At 49.1% G+C, this 18,218-nt stretch overlaps 1 protein-coding gene and 1 long non-coding RNA gene across 2 annotated transcripts in view; one reads left to right on the forward strand and one right to left on the reverse strand.

Moving 5' to 3' along the window:
• Window positions 1-1,984: 1,984 nt before the first annotated feature.
• On the forward strand, window positions 1,985-15,326 carry LOC127476762 (uncharacterized). Its single transcript, XR_007906721.1, has 3 exons — window positions 1,985-2,911; window positions 3,214-3,269; window positions 5,827-15,326. It is a non-coding gene; the product is annotated as an uncharacterized LOC127476762 (long non-coding RNA).
• A 1,170-nt stretch (window positions 15,327-16,496) lies between these two features.
• Window positions 16,497-18,218, reverse strand: part of LOC127476997 (endogenous retrovirus group K member 5 Gag polyprotein-like) — a 36,029-nt gene continuing 34,307 nt past the window's right edge. Inside the window, exon 2 of the mRNA XM_051800639.1 lies at window positions 16,497-16,508. The gene's annotated coding sequence lies outside the window, so the exon portion shown is untranslated. The remainder of the gene's footprint in view (window positions 16,509-18,218) is intronic.

An 18,218-nucleotide genomic window follows, 5' to 3' on the forward strand; every position in this document is an offset into this window, starting at 1 on the left:
TGTGTCCCTTTCCTTCTGTCCCCCTTTGGGACAACGTCTCTGCGGCTCTCAATCGGCACCTGGTCAATGGGCTGCACAGGTACATTTGGCAGGGGCTTGGACAAGAGAGGGAGCTGTGTCCCACCTGCACCCCCACCACTGCACTGGAAGCTGATCCATGCAGGTAGACTGAGGGATCCTGTCCCACTCATGTGTCCTTCTGCCTGTCCATGAAACCAACGTCATCCTTTTGAGGTCTCCAGCACTGGGGAGAGCAGGTGTGTGCTGGCGTGGAGCAGTGTGTGGGTGTGGTGAGGGTGGAGGGGCTGCCAGCCATGCTGAGGCACTGCCAGCATTAGAATTGAACTGAAGACGCAAATTTTGGTGATTCCGTCCTTGTTGGGCCCTGGAATTGGCAGCAGCAGAGCGAGAGTGTGATCTGTAGAGCAGCAGGAAAGGACGGCACAGGGGGCAGGTCAATGCTTCTTTCTTGAGCAGGTCTGTTGCAGGTTGGTACATAACTGTTCAACTGCACCGTCTTGCTTTCAACCCTGGCCAGCAACCAAGGTCCACACAGCTGCTCACTCACTCCCCCCTCAGTAGCATCCAGGAGACAACCGGATGGGTAAAAGCAAGGAAACTCACAGGGTCAGAAAAAGACAACTTAATTGGGAAAATAGAAGGCATGCACAGAAGCAAAACAATGCAAAAAATTAATTCCCTGCTTCCCATGGGCAGGCAGGTGTTCAGCTGCCTTCAGCAGAGCAAGGCCCCATCACGCATGATGGGTACTTTGGAAAACAAACACCATCACAACAAACCTCCCCTCCTTCCTCCTTCTTCCCCCCAAGGTTTAAATACTGAGCGTGATGTCATAAGGTCTGGCATATCCCTTTGCTCAGTGTGAGTCACCTGTCCTGGCTGTGTATCCTCCTAACATCCAATTCACCACCAATTTCCTTGCCGGCGTGGCAGCAGAAAAAGCAGAAAAAGCCTTTGCTCTGCGTAAGCTCAGCAATATCAAAGATGCTTCTGTATTATCAACCCTGGGTTCAGCACGAATCCATAAAACCAGCCCCAATAGCAACCACTGTGAAGAAAGTTCACTCTACCCAGGCCAAAACCAGCAACATGCACTCAGACTCCTCCTGAATCTGGGAAAATGCTCCTCTGTGTTGCTCACAAACAGAGCAGTGGAGTGTCCCCAGCACATTTCACTTGGTGAGTAACACACAAGGACACACACAGGGAGAGGCTCAGGCACGTTGATGTGACTCATGCACAAATCTGTGCTCCCACAGCGTTTCATGTGGAACCCAGCTGCACACAAGAGCACACAAACCAGGAAGCCATGTAGGAAAACAACCAACCATGGACTCTGCTGAGGACACCTGGGGACAAGACCGCAGGGCTGGGAAGGACAAGGCTCTAGGCAAGCCCGTGACACTGTTTGTGTGCTCAGAGACTGACCAGTGTGGGAGAAGTCAGAAGAGGCCCAAATACTTTCCTGAGGGCAGGACAGGGTCAAAGCAGCTGCCCAAAGCACACATGTAGAGAGGCAACAACTGCTGACCATTGGGGTGAGCTGAGGAGGGAGGGAAAGAGAATGACATGGCCCATCCTCATGCCCAGGAGTCCTTGGGTAGCCACAGGTGATTGCTGCAGCTTCTTCCTGAGAACAGCACTTCAAACGAGCCCACCGGAGTGATCCAGACTGATGCATCATTTGCCTGCTCTGGATGCATCCAGCCCTGGAGCTGAGTCTGCTCCTGACATTACTGAGTCCTTGCCCTGGAAATCCTGGAATATTTCATCCCAAAACCAGAAGAAGACTTCACTGGGGCACGGGTATGGAAGAAATCTTGGAGGTGCAGGAGCGGCCCCTGCTGGCCCCGGCTGACGCTGTGCCCCTGGCCCCGCCTGCGGCGGTTCCTGCCCGGCTGCAGCCTCGGCTCCTCTGGCCATGTCTGCCAGGGCGCAGGAATACATAACCGCATCCCCAACATGGGACCGGGAGAGGCACAGGGAGTTCCGGCGACGGTCTGGCGACACCGACACCTGTCCCGCCTTGTCCGGTGGATCTTTGGAGCCTTTGTGAATGCTCACGAGGAGTTCGGGCCCTCGGCCCGGCAGCTGACTGTACCAGTAGATCAATTCTTTTGACTGGATGTCGGGGTGTGAGCAGTTGCTGTTTATTTCGGTGCCCTCGGTGGTCTCGACCAACGGTTCCTGCTGCACCCGGGCTCTGCCTGCAGCCACTGCCGGGGAGAACAGAAGAATTAGATTTCTGCAGTGGAAAGTGCCGTGCAGGGGCAGAGGATGACAGTGCTGATGGGGATATGTGCTGAGAATAAAGTTTGGCCAGACTATCTCACAAAGAGAGGTTGGTTGTTGACAAGAATATGAGGCATGCTTTGAAGGAAAGTCTGAGTTAATAAGACGAGAAGGGAAGGAGGAAAAGAGCTTGGCTGGTAGGAATGGAGGGAGGGAAGGATGAATAGATGGATTAAGAAATAGAGTAAAAAAGATGGGAGAGCTGGGAGGGAATGGCTTCATGAAGGGAAAAAAGTATGATGGCAAAGGAGGGGACATAGGGTAAATTAGAACCGGGGAAGTGCGGCAGTGTCAGAGGCCAGTCCTGTGCCCAGCCCCCGTCCCACAAAGCCCCTGGCCCCCACGGTCCCGCGCACCGAGCTGCACTGCCGTCAGCGCCACCAGCCCCGCCCCCCGCCAGCGCGCATCCCGGCGCTCCGACGGCCACGTGTCTCTGCCGCCACCAGTCCCGGCTCTGCTCCAGACGGGCCGCCTCCTCTCCGCCTCCTCTACCTTCCTCTCCCTCCCCCGCCCTCCTCCGCCAAATCCGCCCCGGGGCCGAGCCCTGAGCCGGCCCCGCTCGGGCTGTCGCCGGGTGCGGGCTGGATGCGAAGGGGAGGTGAGAGTTGCTCCGCACCGCGGAGGCGGCAAGGCCGAGCTGGGTGGCAGGGGAGCGGGTTGGTATCGGGGAGCTCAACATTGACACGAACCCCCAGCCCTGGAGCCGGGCATGCCACGAACCCCCAGCATCTCCTGGGCCTGCGAAGAGTTCCTGTGAGGGGCATGGTAAAAGGGGTTTTTCAGCCTTTCAAGATTGGCGGAGTGGGGGATGGGCATACCACAAACCCCCAACGTCTCGGACAGCCCAGGGCAGAGTTCATGTGGAGGGCATGGTAAACTCAGCTCTTCTCGCCTTTTCAGGGCTTGACATCTTCAGCAGCACTGGAGGGAGCGATTGGCCCGGCTGCCCATCAGAGGTATAGTGCAAAAGTCTTGCAAAAGCCTGCAAAATCTCCTGGCAACCCTAGAATGCATAAATCGTCAACCTGACACCACCCCGTGATTTATGCATTCAATAATTTCTTTTGTCATTCACTCTGAATCTTCTTTGTGGGAGGTGCCTTTCGTACAGTGGACAGAAAGAGAGAAGAGTAAAGAAAAGGAAGACATAGCACAAACCTTTTCCCAAGGCAATGCAATTCCCCCCTCAAAAGAAAACACCTTACAGTAAAATAGTAAGCATATGGGATATAACAGGATCTTAATAGCTACAATCAAATTTCCTAACATTAACAAAGTTACAGACATTGGGATTTAATCCCGACACAAATCTAATTTTCCTTAGCTACTGCTTCTACCCCGCGAGTAGTAGGTGTGAGGGATTCCGTAATAATGTGTCTGTTAGAGGGGCCGATGTGTCTTGAAATTGGACTTAAAATTACACATCGGTTTTTATGCAAATACATTAAATTACTTGGGAGTTGGTACAAGGCTTTCTTTTATTCTCTTCAGGTAACACTTTTGTTTTGTCTAGATGTAGTTTCGACTTAAAGAAATCCTTAAACAATATATATAAAGCACACTTTTATTACGGCTGGGGAAATGCCGGAGGTTTCGTCCCCCTGTGCATGTCCGCTGAGAAAAGAAACACACAGCTTTTTATACAGTGGGTTTCAGAAATTACCTATCATATACACTCTTTATGAAGTCTCTCTTATCTAGACTTTTGGTTGCCTAACTCCTATTCTTACTATTATAGAGTAGTTACACAAAGTTTTATCATTTCAAAGAGCTTAGGTTCCCCCCACCCCTCCTTCTGTCTCCTTTGCACAGTTATGTGCTAGAAGTCTTTCTCTGTTTCCTGACAGTCCTTTTGTTTACGTAAGCTAGCTTTATCTTAATTGTCCACAGTTCAGGCAGCAATCTTCTTTCAAGCAGCTACAATTTGCGGAGTCACACTAACATAGCTACATTTACTAACATAGTTAAATTTTTATTTTATTTTTCTTGTCTTTATTTCAACTCCCCCCTTTTCTTTTAACTAATGCAAATGCTTTTGCATCATCGCCCTTTGTACAGTCCAGAGCACATGTACGTGTTGTGCTATAGTCTTAATTTCCCACCACATCCATGGATTGATGACTGTAAGGAGGAAAGCTGTCAGCATCAAAACCAAGACCAGGTGAATCAGGAAGTTAAACAACTGGGCTGGTTGTATATTGTATATATACCAATGATATTCTCTAGTCTTTGCCACTTTGGTAATGATGTTTTTAGTCTCTGCTGTGTCATGTTTCACTTGCTACAGCATGTGACGTGAAGTAGCCTTTACCTTTTCCATCATTCGGTCCACATCAGGATGCTAGAGCATTTTCTGGAGGATATTAATGTCCACACCTATTTGTAGTTTAGGCACTCCATGATATAACATATATTTTTTTGAGATCAATTGCATGGTGGTCACAGGACTAGTGTAACTAAAGTCACATCCTATTATTTTAGTAAAATTGCAAACACAGAAGTCAGTACCATTAGTTAATTCTTTACAATCATCAATAGTTATATTTGTGCAAGGTGTCCTGATGCATGCACATCTTTTGCCTACATAGTATACTTGAGGCTGTGCCTGTGTATTTGGGAACATTTCAAAAGGGCTTAGTCCTTCTTTAGTCTTAAGTTTGACCCTTATTCACAATAAGGCTAGAGGTAAGGCTTGGTACCCATGCAGGTTTACTTCTTGACATATTTTTTATTCGTTTTCTCCACTTGACCTCTTGCCTGTGGTCGATATGGAGGATGTAATTGCCAATCAATTTGCAGAATGTTGCTTATTTTTTAATTATAAAATGTGGTCCTCGATCTGAGGAGATGATGTTGGGTACTTTGAACTTGGGGATAATTTCATTAAGTAGTACTTTGAGAACTTGTCAAGCCTTATTGCTTCGGGTCAGGAAAGCTTTTAGCCAACCTGAGAAGGTATCTTAGAATCAAGAGTTATCGGTACTTCTTTTTCTTAGGTAATTCTGAAAAATCTATTTGTCAGTGTTGCTTTGGGAGGTTACCCTTGACAACTGTCCCTATTTCTATTTTATTGGTTGTGTGAGGATTATTGTGTAGTGTATTCTCTAGGTGTTTACGCAGTGCGTTGTCCCAAATGAGTTTCTTTTTTCTCTTTGTACAACTTTCTATAGTACCTTTTCAGGTATTACTACTTACGCTGTTTTTAAGAGGTATATATTACCTTTGAGTTGACTTTGTTGATTTTTTAATTTTAAATTTTCTTTCGAATACGATACATTAGAGTTTACCTCTATGATTTTGCCATCTGGGATTATGGATGCAAATCCTACCTGGCCGTATCTGCTGCCTTTTTCCCACTCGATCTACTAACCGAATGCTTTTTTCCTGGTCCGTATTACCTTCTTGATGTCCTTTGCAAGGCATAATGGCAAGCTTTTTGGTATTTAAATAGACTTTAAAGATATCTTCAGCATGCTTTTTCTCTTTTCCTTCTGATGAGAGTTTCTGTTGCAGTTGGTGGGCCAGCCTGGGCACTCCATGGACAGCAAAAGCTTTCTGTCATGGCACCTTTGGTCTGGGAGGAATTTTCGACAGTACACAATTTTGGGAGACGGGATAGAAGTTTGAGAGCAGAATTGAAAAAAGGAAACAGCAGTTATCCCCAGGAAAGGAAGCCTGCAAGCTCTGGCTTTCTGATACAGTTGGTGGGCCAGCCTGGGCACTCCATGGGAAGGAAGAGCTTTGTAGACTGGTCTACTCTGTCTGGGAGGAATCTTGGTTCGTGTGGAATTTTGTCAGGGAGGAATGGCAGTTTGAGTGCAGGGCTGAGAACAGGAGGAGGAGCAGAGGAGCCCAGGGGAGCATGCGCCGACATCGGTAACCTAATTGGTCAAATAAGTCACATGGTGTTAAAGGATAAAACAGTGCCAATTTTAAAATAAGTTCTCTTTGTTCACCATCACACGAGGAGGTGTTTTTCCTTATTATATATGGCATACGCCAAACCTACATATGGTGCACCCAAATTTGGGACTTTTTTAACTTATATTAAGTCAGATTAGATTATCCTGAATCAGGAAATTTGCTGGTAGATTCCATTTATCGAGTCAATTGTTCCGACGCGGGAATCTTTTACCGCAAAAAATGTAGACGTCTGTAATCGTTGTCTCAGTGGCATCTGAGAAACGGAAAGTTAGTTTAGGAGTTCCAAAATATTAGAAAAAGTGCATAATACGAGAAGAAGAATGAAGAAAAGAAGAAGCCGACAGATCGGGGCAGTTGGAGAGGCGGAACGGGCTCCTACATACGCTGAGCGGTGAGTTAGACTGAGAGGCAGCTTTAACATCTAACATTTGGCAAGGACTTTTCCCTAACCGGTGCAGTGCCACGCAACTCGGAAACACGGGTGGCGGAGCACCTTAAAACCGCCAGGGGAAGCCCCACTACCTACCGCTTGCCACGGCTTGGCCGTGTGCGTAAAAAGCGGCTCCGCCGCTGCTGCATTCCAACATCCTCAGCTACCGCTGGACCCCACGCAGCCCGCATTGGTTTCTGCCTAGCAGGAACTGCTACAAGCTCCCCGCCCGCCCGCCGCCCCTACCGGCTCTGCGCCATGCTTAAAAGCCATGCCACGACCTCGCCGCGACCCCCCCGCACCACATTTAAACTGCGCAGGACCTACTGAACCGTGTCGTGCCGCGCCGTGACTTTCCGCTGCAGCGCCCAAACCCCCGCACCGCCCAGCAATCCGCGGGAACCCTGGAGCTGCTGCCGCCGCCGGATGCCGCTGCCACCGCCGGACGTCACAGACGGAGCCCGCGCTCGCTCTCGCCAGCAGCTGCCACGCTGCCGACACCGTAGCCCGCAGTCTCCGCAGCACCGGCAGACGCCGCTTGAAGACACCGCCAGCGCAGGCCGCCACACGCCGCCACCGCCACGTGCCTGCAGACGCCGACGCCTCTTGTTGCAGAAGCCCACGCCCACACCGATCACCTGCTGTTGCTTGCCCGTAGCACCGCTGCCGCCGAGCCAGCGCCTGCCGCTGCCCGAGCGACGCCGAGCCTGACTGCGCCCGCCGCTGCCCCGCGCCCGCCGCTCTCAGCTTGCGCCGAGGACCCCAGCCACCGACACCGGGATGCCACAGCCTAGCCTCGCAGACCCAGTCGACAGAGAACCGGGAGAAACCAGCTAATAGACAAACACCTTCCAGCAACGCACGTGTACAGCGCTGAGACTGAAAGGTAAAATGGGAAGTTTTCTTTCCACTGAGGTATCACAAGACACAGATACACTGGCTACCCTGCTAAAACCATATCACATACAGGTTACAAGGGCTGAATTGACAGAGTTGGTACGCTTTATTAAGGCAGCTGTACCCGAACTGCCATTGGTTGAAGCCCTCCACATAGAAATATGGGACAAATTATGAAACCTTATAAAACTCAAAGCTCAAGGGGGAGACCCCCAAGTGAACAATGCTTTCCCAGCCTGGCAAGCCATAATGTCTGCATTAAGCAGAGCACACGAATGGACAACACACGCATCCAACACCAACACACACACCCCCGCTCAAGCTGCTGCCAACAGCCCAGCTTTTAGGCATGGGAGCCCAAGGGACGCGGGTCGTCGGGAAGGGACGGGGCCTGCGATGCGAGATCCCAGTCCATGGGACCACCGCAGGGGGCCCCGTAATGGCGTTGGGGGGGGTAGCCCAGCACATTTGCCACTTCATACCGCGGATGACCGCCGACCACGTGCCCAGGGGTGGGTGTCACCATCTTGCCCGCCACATGGACCAGAAACTGACCCGTCCCTTCCCACTCCAGCACTACCCCGTCCCACCCACAGGCACAATGGGGGATGTAACCCCCCCCGCGCCGCCTCCACCACCCACCACCACCCCCCCACAGGGAACCAGGTTCACTGGGGCTACAGGGGGGGAGGAATGGGGGGATGAGGAGGAGGAATTCGGGACGGTTCTGCCGGGGGAGAATGATGCAGCAAACGGGGAAGGATCGATTGATAGGTGGGGTTTGTGTAGAGAGGAGGCATTATGAACAGGGGACTTGCAAGTAATAAATGCATGTCCTGTCGTTATTGGCCCACGCCAGAATCGCCGATTCCAACCCTTACCACACGAACTAACAAAAGAACTGAGACAACTAATAAGGGAAACTGGTGTGTCCTCCTCTAACACCCTTGCGTTTTTAGAAACACTGAACTCCACCTACATTTTCATGCTACACGATTGGAGAACCCTACTAAAAATAAGCCTTACTTACACCCAGTACAATGTGTGACTGAACGATTTTAGAGAAAATTGCTCCGCTCATGCTAATGACCCACAAGCAGGTGTAACAGCACATCAACTCACCGGGGAAGGTAACTACCGTTCAATAGATTCTCAAATGGGGTACAATAGGGAAGTATATGAAGTAATAGCCAAACATGCAATGTGGGCTATGAGGAAACTACCCACATCAGATAAAGATACCAATTTATCATTTACAAAAATAATGCAGGGCCCAACAGAACCATACACCCAATTCTTAGATCGGCTGCAATCTGCCCTAGATAGGCGGATTGAAAGCGAGGAAGCCAGAGAAATACTTAGCAGGCAATTGGCTTTGGAGAACACGAACCCTGACTGTAAAAGAGTTCTACAGACCCTTCCCAAAAGGGAGACCATTGCAGAACTGGTTCGTGCCTGTCAAGGGGTTGGCTCTATGGCACATCAGACTGATTTATTGGCAGTAGCACTGAGTGCCCAATTAAGAGCACAGGAGGGAGCCAGACCCAGAAATGGTTGTTACATTTGTGGTGCCCCTGACCACTTTCAAAGGGATTGCCCTAGGAAACCCCTAGCAGTGGCACCCCGCAGGCACCCAAAAGCAAGGAAGGTGCCAAAAAACTGGAGGTGAGGGGCACTGTCGCACGCCCCAGTACAACAAATAAATGCGACACAAGGGAACAGGCTGGCAATTTGTGCCCCCCCGCATCAGCCAGCGCTTTGTGCCCCTCCACCCCAGCCAGTGCTGGGCTGGACTTATCCAACCGAGACACAGTCTTCATAACTTCCACAGAGGGAGTGCTAATCCCGACTGGGCGTTGGGGTCCCCTTAGCCCAGGGGTACACGCACTACTGATTGGAAGGTCCTCCACTACCAGAATGGGTTTATTTGTGCTGCCTGGAGTAATAGACTCAGATTCTCATAGTGAGATTCTAATAATGGCCTGGACCCGTTCACCCCCCTGTTTCATTCCAAAGGGACAGAAAATAGCTCAACTAATCCCCTTCTACAACGCGTCACTTGCGGGGGAGGGGGAGAAGGAGTGGGGTTCAGGGGCCTTTGGTAGCACAGGACAGCCACAAGTTTGCTGGGCAGCAGCCATCACAGCCACACAGCCGCTCATGACGTGCCAGGTTAATGGGCACAGATTTACAGGCCTTGTGGACTCGGGAGCCGATTTTCCATCATAAAGGACTCCGAATGGCCACTTGACTGGCCCACTGTTTGCCCAGCTGCAATCATTCAGGGGGTGGGAGGCACACAAAGACCCAGACAGAGTGCCCAAGTACTCACTGTCTTGGGACCAGAGGGACAATTAGCCAAAGTAGCTCCTTTTTGTTGCTCCAATTCCTTGTTCACTGTGGGGGAGAGATGTTCTCGGGCAGTTTGGCACAGTCATGCAAATTCCTCCTGCGAGCAGCCAGATTTTCCAATAGGGGCCATTGGTCAGCCATCCCAAGCATCAATTAAGCTAGTCTGGAAAAGTGACCAGCCGGTCTGGGTGGACCAATGGCCCATGAAAAGGGAACGGCTTGAACATTTAAAAAAGCTTGTAAAAGAGCAATTAGAAGCAGGACATATCATGCCAACAAACAGTCCCTAGAATACTCCTATGTTTTGCATCCCCAAAAAGAGTGGCAAGTGGAGGATGCTACAGGACCTCAGGGCAGTAAATGCAGTCATAGAGCCCATGGGAGCACTGCAACCAGGGTTGCCCTCACCCGCTATGCTCCCAGCAAATTGGCCGCAAATAATAATTGATTTAAAGGACTGCTTTTTTACCATCTTTCTGCACTCCGAGGATGCGCCAAGGTTTGCTTTTTCCATCCCAGCCTTGAACAATGCACAGCCCATGCAAAGGTATCACTGGGTTGTCCTTCCTCAGGGGATGAAAAATAGTCCTACAATATGTCAAACAGTAGTGGCAAATGCTATTCACCCCATCAGAAAGCATTTTCCCTCTGCCATCATCTATCACTACATAGATGATATTTTAATTACCATGGCCACAGAACATGAACTGCAAATTGTTGTTGCTGCTCTAACTGATGCTGTCCAAGAAGCAGGGTTGCAGGTTGCTCCAGAGAAAATCCAGTGATCGCAGCCCTGGACCTATCTTGGATGGAGGGTAACACAGCAAGAAATTTCCCCACAGCCACTGCAACTCGAGGTAAAAGACACTTTAACTTTACATCACTTGCAGAAACTCCTGGGAGCCATTAATTGGTTAAGGCCTATCCTAGGCTCAACCACAGAGGAGCTACACCCTCTATTTGAGTTGCTAAAGGGGGGACTCTGACCTAACGTCTAACAGGTGTCTGACAGCAGAGGCAAAACAGGTGTTAGACATTTGTGCCAAGGCGATAGAGAATAGGCAGGGCAGGAGGAGAAATCCTGAACTGCAAATCTGCCTGGCCCTTGTTCCCACCAGGTACCAGCCATTTGCAGTCTTGTTTCAGTGGGATCAAACTGAGAAAGACCCGTTGCTGGTTCTGAACTGGTTGTTTCTGCCCCACACACCACCCAAAACTGTATGGACCGTTAATGAAATGTTTGCTAAGCTTGTCATTAAAGGCAGAGGACGACTACAGGAACTGGACGGAAGAGATCCGGCTATCATCTACGTTCCAGCTATGAAGGACAATTTAGATTGGATGCTGGCTGAGGACACAGGATTCCAAGCTGCCTTGGCAAGTTTTGATGGTGACACTTTGGTCAATCTCCCTAAACACAGATTGTGGGCAGAAATTGGTAATTTACCTTTAAAAGCTATGACCAGATGCAAAAATGAACCAGTGAAAGGCCTCATGGTTTTCACCGATGCATCTGGAAGAACACAAAAGGCTGCAGTGACGTGGGTAAACCCTGATACAGGACAATGGGAACGAGAGGTACAGACCATGAACCAAGGTTCTGTGCAGGTTCTGGAAGTGGCTGCCATTTGTATTGCCTTGGGGAAATTTTCTGAACAACCTGTTAATATTGTTACTGATTCTTGTTATGCTGTGGGGTTAGTCTCACGTCTGGAATGTTCGTTTCTCCGAGATGTTTCTAATCCTCATCTGTTATTTGAAATGCATTCTATTTGGGTTCTGGTCAATCACAGAAAGTTTGATTTCTACATAATGCACACCAGATCTCACACTGACATGCCAGGGCCAATAGCTGAAGGGAACTGGGAGGCTGACAAGGCAGCAATGTTTAACACAATACCAGGGTCCTAGAACAAGCAAAATTGTCCCATTCATGTTTCATCAGAATGCACACTCTCTAAAGAGACAATTCAAAATAACAATCAATCAGGCTCGAAACATTATTATGACATATCCAGACTGTCAGAAAATCACACCCATGCCATTTCAGGAAGGCGTTAACCCCAGAGGGTTAGTGGCAAATGAGATCTGGCAAACAGATGTCACACACATTTCCGAATTCGGCACATTAAAATATGTACATGTAACTGTAGACACACATTCACAATACATAACAGCTACAGCACACACAGGTGAGAAAGCCAAGGATGTAATGAGACACTGGCTCAGTTGTTTTGCTATCCTTGTTACCCCCAAAAAAACCCGATAACGGACCAGCGTACGTCTCAGAAAAGGTAAGAAATTTCCTGTCAGAGTGGGGAATTTCTCATGTCACAAGTATCCCACACTCACCAACTGGACAAGCAATTGTAGAAAGGGCACACTGCATACTGAAGGAAATGTTAGCTAAACAAAAAAAGGGGGAGAATCTGTATAGTCCGCAATAACGTTTGTGGAAAGCCATGTATGTTATCAATTTTTTAAATTGTGACAGTACTGAAAGAAGCAGGTATGAAAAGCAGCACAAATCTCAGGCGTTTGCCTCTCCCAAGCCACTAGTCATGGTAAAGGATTTGATTTTGGGACAGTGGACAGGACCCCTAGATCTTATGACTTGGGGGAGAGGTTATGCCTGCGTGGCTACAGGAAAAGAACTAAAGTGGATTCCTTCCAGGTGTGTAAAACCCTATTTAGGTACACAGTCAGAGCAGCAGGAACCAGAGTAACGCAGAAGTTTTAAAAAGAGTTATGTTTATGTTTCAGGTTTACATTAAGGAACGACCAACGTGGTAAAAAGCAGTCTGTAAAGTATCTGTGCGTGTGTGTGTGTGAGTGAATGATGGCCATCAGTGAATGAGAAGAGTGAATGAATAAGAGAGTTGGACTGGACAAAATCAAAACACTGTCGGGCTGGCAGTTTCAGGGCAGGGATGAAAACAGGAAGCCAGAGCCCTTATCCCCGGGAAAGAAAGCCTGGAAGCTTTGGCTTTTTAGGGCAGTTGGTGGGCCAGCCTGCGCACTCCATGGGCAGCCAGAGTTTTCTGTGCTGACACCTTTTCCCTGGGAGGAATCCTCATTTGTATCAGTTTTGGGACAGGGAGGCAATGACAGCGCAGGGCTGACCAAAGGGGACAGCAGCCCTTTGACCCAGGACAGAAAGCCTGTGAGTTTTGGCTTTCTAGGGCAGTTGGAGGCGCAGCCTGGGCACTCCGTGGGCAGCAAGAGCTTTCTGTGGTGGCATCTTTAGCCTGGGAGGAATCCTCATTTGTATCAGTTTTGGGGCAGGGGAGCGGCATTGGCAGCACAGGGCTGACCAAAGGGGACAGCAGCCCTGTGCCCCAGGACAGAAAGCCTGTGAGCTTTGGCTTTCTAGGGCAGTTGGTGGGCCAGCCTGCACACTCCATGGGCAGCCAGGGCTTTCAGTGCTGGCACCTTTTCCCTGGGAGGAATCCTCATTTGTATCAGTTTTGGGGCAGGGGGGCCGGCAATGGCAGCGTGGGGCTGACCAAAGGGGACAGCAGCCCTGTGCCCCAGGACAGAAAGCCTGTGAGCTTTGGCTTTCAGGTGCAGTTGGTGGTGCAGCCTGGGCACTCCGTGGGCAGCAAGTGGTCTGTGTCCTGGTGTTTGAGCAAACCACATCAGCTCACTTGCTGTTAAAGACCTTCTGAGGTAACCAGGGTAGGAGTTGAGGTTCTTCCTCGGAGATTTTTACTCCATGGAGAAGCTCCTCCTAGCCCAGCCCAGCTCAACGCAGCTGCACTGCAAACTCTAATCATCTGATCATTGAATGGAGCTGGGGGCGTTTGTGGGAGATTTAAACTGCAGGGAGAAACTGCTCCCAGCTCAGCCCGGCTCAGCCCAGCTGCCTCGCCAGGCCTAATCAGCTCACCAGGGGATGGAGTCCAGGTGGTTTCTGGGTGATATAAATTGGAGCAGGCAAAGAGGGGTGTGGCATGTTAGTAAGGCAGGGCACTTCGAGCATCAGGTCACCCAGGCAGAGAGAGCAGAAAGAGGACAACCACCCTTCCTCCGAACTCTCTTTGGTGGCCTATGAGGTAGGTCTGCGGCTAACGGTGTTTTTCTGGAGTAGGACTGGCATTTTAAGTGGAGTACTTCAAAACCAGAATGAAGGCAGTTCAATACTGGAAAGAAAACCTTTACCATGTGTCTCTCATGTTCAGCTGGTGGGCCACTTTTGGTATTGTAGTGGTTTGGACTTTGTTTTCCCCCAGAGGCTAAGAAAAGTGGTAGATCCCAAGGGGTGGAAACCCCTGGAAGTTTTGAAGTTCTGCCCAATGGGCGCTCCTGCAAAAATGTCAACATTCCACAAGCTCACCGGAAGAGATGAGTTGTAGTTTGGTTGTTGAGGAGAGGTGGCCATGTTGTAGAGCCACGAGGAAGGGGCTCTGAGCCCCTTTGGCCCTCTGGGCCCTCCCAGCCCCTGGCTGGGGGGCTGCGGGGACCTGGAACAGCATAAAGCTGGGCTAGGTGCCTGTAGTTATGCCAGGAGATGTTTTCCTCCATGGGCGCAGAGCAGCAGCCGACACTGACCAGAGAAACGGTGGCAGAGAGCCAGAGATAAGAACCTGAACTGAAGGAGCAGCAGAAGCAACATGCAGCACCACAGAGAAGACTCCTGGAAAGAGAGCCGAGGAGAAAGAGAGCCAGCAGCTGAGAGACAGAGTTCTGGGGGTAAGACTGTACCAGCCCCCCAAAACTCCTTTGAGATCCCTCTGAGAAAAGAGGGAGATGGACTCCTATTAAGGAGAAGAGTTTTAGACATGCAGCACCGGAGAGAGAGGAGCTAAGAAGCTCAAAAGACGTCCCGGAGCTGGACCGGGACGACCAGAGGAATGCGGGGGGAGTTGACCTTGACTCCCCCCTCACACTGCTGCCACGGTGGCAGCCTGAAGGCAGGGCACAGAGGCCCTGCAAGGAGCTGAGTCTCCTGGAGATACCAGACTGTCACGAAGACCCTCCTGTGTCTTCGTGATATGACGTGGTGAAACGAAGCCCACGGAAGACCCCTCGGTTGTGAGGCGATGGGGCCGAGAGAGAGGCTTGGATACCTCCCTCGTGAGTGCTGGCAGAAAGCCAGCTATCAGCTGCTGCATGTGAAGAAGACAGACTGCTGCCTCAGAAGATGCTGCTGCTTAAGGACTGGAAGGGATCTGTCCTTCTTTCCCTCCTGGACTTTTATTTGGAGGGGAGAAGAGATCTGATCATTGTAAATACATATGTCATGGTAGAGATAGTTTGTGATCGTGTGTATAAGGTGATATAGTATTTATTTGTACAGTCATTGTAATATATTCCCTTTCCCCCACTTTGAGTCTGGTGTGTTTTGTCTGGAAAAACCCATCTCACATTAGGTTGAGATGTGGGAGGGGAATGGAGCTAGGGAATTGGATTTTGGGGCTATCTCAAACCATGACAGGTATTCCGTGGGCAGCAAGAGCTTTCTGTGGTGGCACCTTTTCCCTGGGAGGAGTCTTCATTTGTATCAATTTTGGGGAGGTATGACCGGCTCTTGCAGCGCAGGGCTGAAAAAGGGGAACAGCAGCCCTCTACCCCTAAAAAAAAAAAGCCTGTGAGCTTTGGCTTTCAGGTGCAGTTGGTGGTGCAACCTGGGCACTCCATGGGCAGCAAGAGCTTTCTGTGGTGTCACCTTTCTCCCTGGGAGCAACCTTCATTTGTATTGGTTTTGGTGGGGTGGGACCGGCTCTTGCAGTGCAGGACTGAAAATGCGGAGCAGCAGCCCTGTGCCCCAGGACAGAAAGCCTGTAAGCTTTGGCTTTCAGGTGCAGTTGGTGGGGCAGCCTGGGCACTCGGTGGGCGGCAAGAGTTTTCTGTGTTGGCACCTTTTGTCTGGGACGAATTTTCGTCCGTATGCACTTTTGGCTGTGGGAGCGGCAGCTTGAGCTGAAATAAGCAAATGAGCCCTTATCCCCAGGAAAGAAAGCCTGCAACCTTTGGCTCTCTGGTGCACTTGGTGGGCCAGCCTTGGTACTCCATGGGCAGCAAGAGCTTTCTGTGGTGGCACCTTTGGTCTGGGAGGAATCTTTGTCCAGATGCCATTTTGGCAGTGGGACTACAGTCTTAATTTTTTAAAAACACCCCTGCTCTGTCATATAGTCCCCTCCTGACATGTATTAACTTCCACCTTTAAAACACCAGTCCAGGAGTGAGCTTTGAAAGGTATGAGTGGGCTGTTGCTCCTCAACTGCCCTTTGTGTTGTTCCATGTCTCTCCCCAAATGTACATCTCTCACACTTTTGAGTTAGGGATGTGTTCTTTTGCTGTCATATGTGTGTTGTTGCCTCTGCCTGCTACACAAACAAGTACCTGCTCTTGCTGGATGGATTTAAACAGCTGACTGGCACCAGCAGGCACTGAAGCACCCAGAACATCGTTGGCAGCTTTCATGCAGGCAGTACACTCGTTACTAATCGAAATGGGTTTTTCTCATCACCACCCCAGTCGCACAGATTTTTAGGCATTCCTTCCAAATTATCTTACTACATGGCATCATCAGGTTGGTGGAGAACAACTACATCTTTGACCATTTTAGGGGTAATAAGTTTCATACATACTTGGCACCATGCTGGTTTACATGTCACCAACTGCATTTTCCTGTCAGTCATCCCAATAGCTGGCTAGAAAGTCATCCATGGCAAACAGGCTTCTCTAGGCTACGGCTCTGAGGGATCAGATTTCTGTAAGGGATGAATCATTCCTCTGTTGCCAGTGGTTTCACCTCTGGGCACGTCTAAACTAAATCTACTGATCTAACCAAACAGCCTGAGTTCAAGATAAAATGTTTCAAGAGAGGAGGAGCAGCTGAGTCTAATCCTGGGTAGCATGGCAGCTTTCATGTAAGCCTTGGAGAGAAACTGCAGGGGGAATTTTGCATGCTGGGAAGGCTCACCTGAGTTTAACAGAGGCATTCGTTAATCTGGAGATGGGTCCAAGCCCCATTTGGATGAGATAAATTTGGGCTCAGTTCCTGCTCTGTGTGGGAGCATCCCTGGATGAAAATTATATTCAAGTTAGCAGTCATCTGGGGGCAAGAAATTTGAGAAAAAGAGAGAAAGCAACATGCCACAATACATTTTTTTTCCTTTGGTAGAGACACGTTCCTTCAGTTCCTAGTCTCAGATGGAGCTAGAAGTGTCTACTCACACAGCCTTCAAGACCTGCTGCCTGAAAGAGAGATGAACATGTGAAAACATCTGTGTTCAGGAATCTTTTTACATATCAACTGTTACTTATCTTTCAAATCGTAAGTGGGTGTATGTTTTCATTGCAGATGTGACAGTGGCAGGAGCATAAGATTTCCAAAGGACTGTGCCTTTTACTTACTTAATTTTTTCAAGGATACATATCTGTTAAATTTTAAATTACCCAGAGCGTGATGTTGTCTGTTTTTTTGCTATCTGCATACACATCTTCAGTTCACTGCACTTTTTAGCCCCTGTGATGTCATTGACTTCAGAGCCTTCTTTTGAAAAGAATCTGCTTTGTGCATAAAACCATTGACAGAACCTTCTCACATGCTCAACAGGCAGTGCCTTCAAAGTGGTGAGTATTAAAGATGATCCATCATCTTGCTCTCGACACTGTAGATATGGCAATTCCAAAAGGTAGCATTTATTATAACAACAAAAATAAAGTTGTCCCTTGAAGGACAACAAACTCATGCCCCACTTTGCACTACTCAAGACATTGATTTAACATAGGCCATTTGGCAGAAAATACTAGATGTAAATAAAGGCCTATTTCTGCAGCAAGCTGTGAAAACCCCATTAATTCCTCCATTCAGTGTCCTGCCCAGTTGCAGGAGCCTCCAGCCAGTCATTCTCCCAGGGCAGCAATAGCTGATCCTCCAGACCTTTACATGTAATGCAAACATAAAAAATTAACTGCTCATGTGAGTATCAGAAAAGAGGAAAGAACTTGAAGGAATAGAAGCAAGTTGACCCTAAACATCCAGTAAAATCAATATACTTTCAGATGGCATTAAAGACGCAAGTCTGAACTGTCCTCTGTGTTCCTCTGTGATATTTGGGGTACAGGTACCCTGAGCAGAGAAAGAATTTAATATATGGAATATGTGACATCAATGTGAGAAGCTGCAGAGCCAAGTTTTCTAAGGGACTAGAAAAAACTGCATTCAGGCTACAGAAATGTTTGTAGCATTCTACTAAGTTTTGTCAGTATTCTTCTGAATCCAAGCTGAGGTGTCCCTGTTGGTTTGAATTTATTACCATTCTATAATACAAACAGAAAATAAAAAAGAACA

The sequence above is a fragment of the Manacus candei genome, unplaced genomic scaffold (genome assembly GCF_025592945.1).
Source record: "Manacus candei isolate 608988 ecotype Guabito, Panama unplaced genomic scaffold, ASM2559294v1 h1tg000050l, whole genome shotgun sequence".
NCBI classification, from domain to species: domain Eukaryota; kingdom Metazoa; phylum Chordata; class Aves; order Passeriformes; family Pipridae; genus Manacus; species Manacus candei.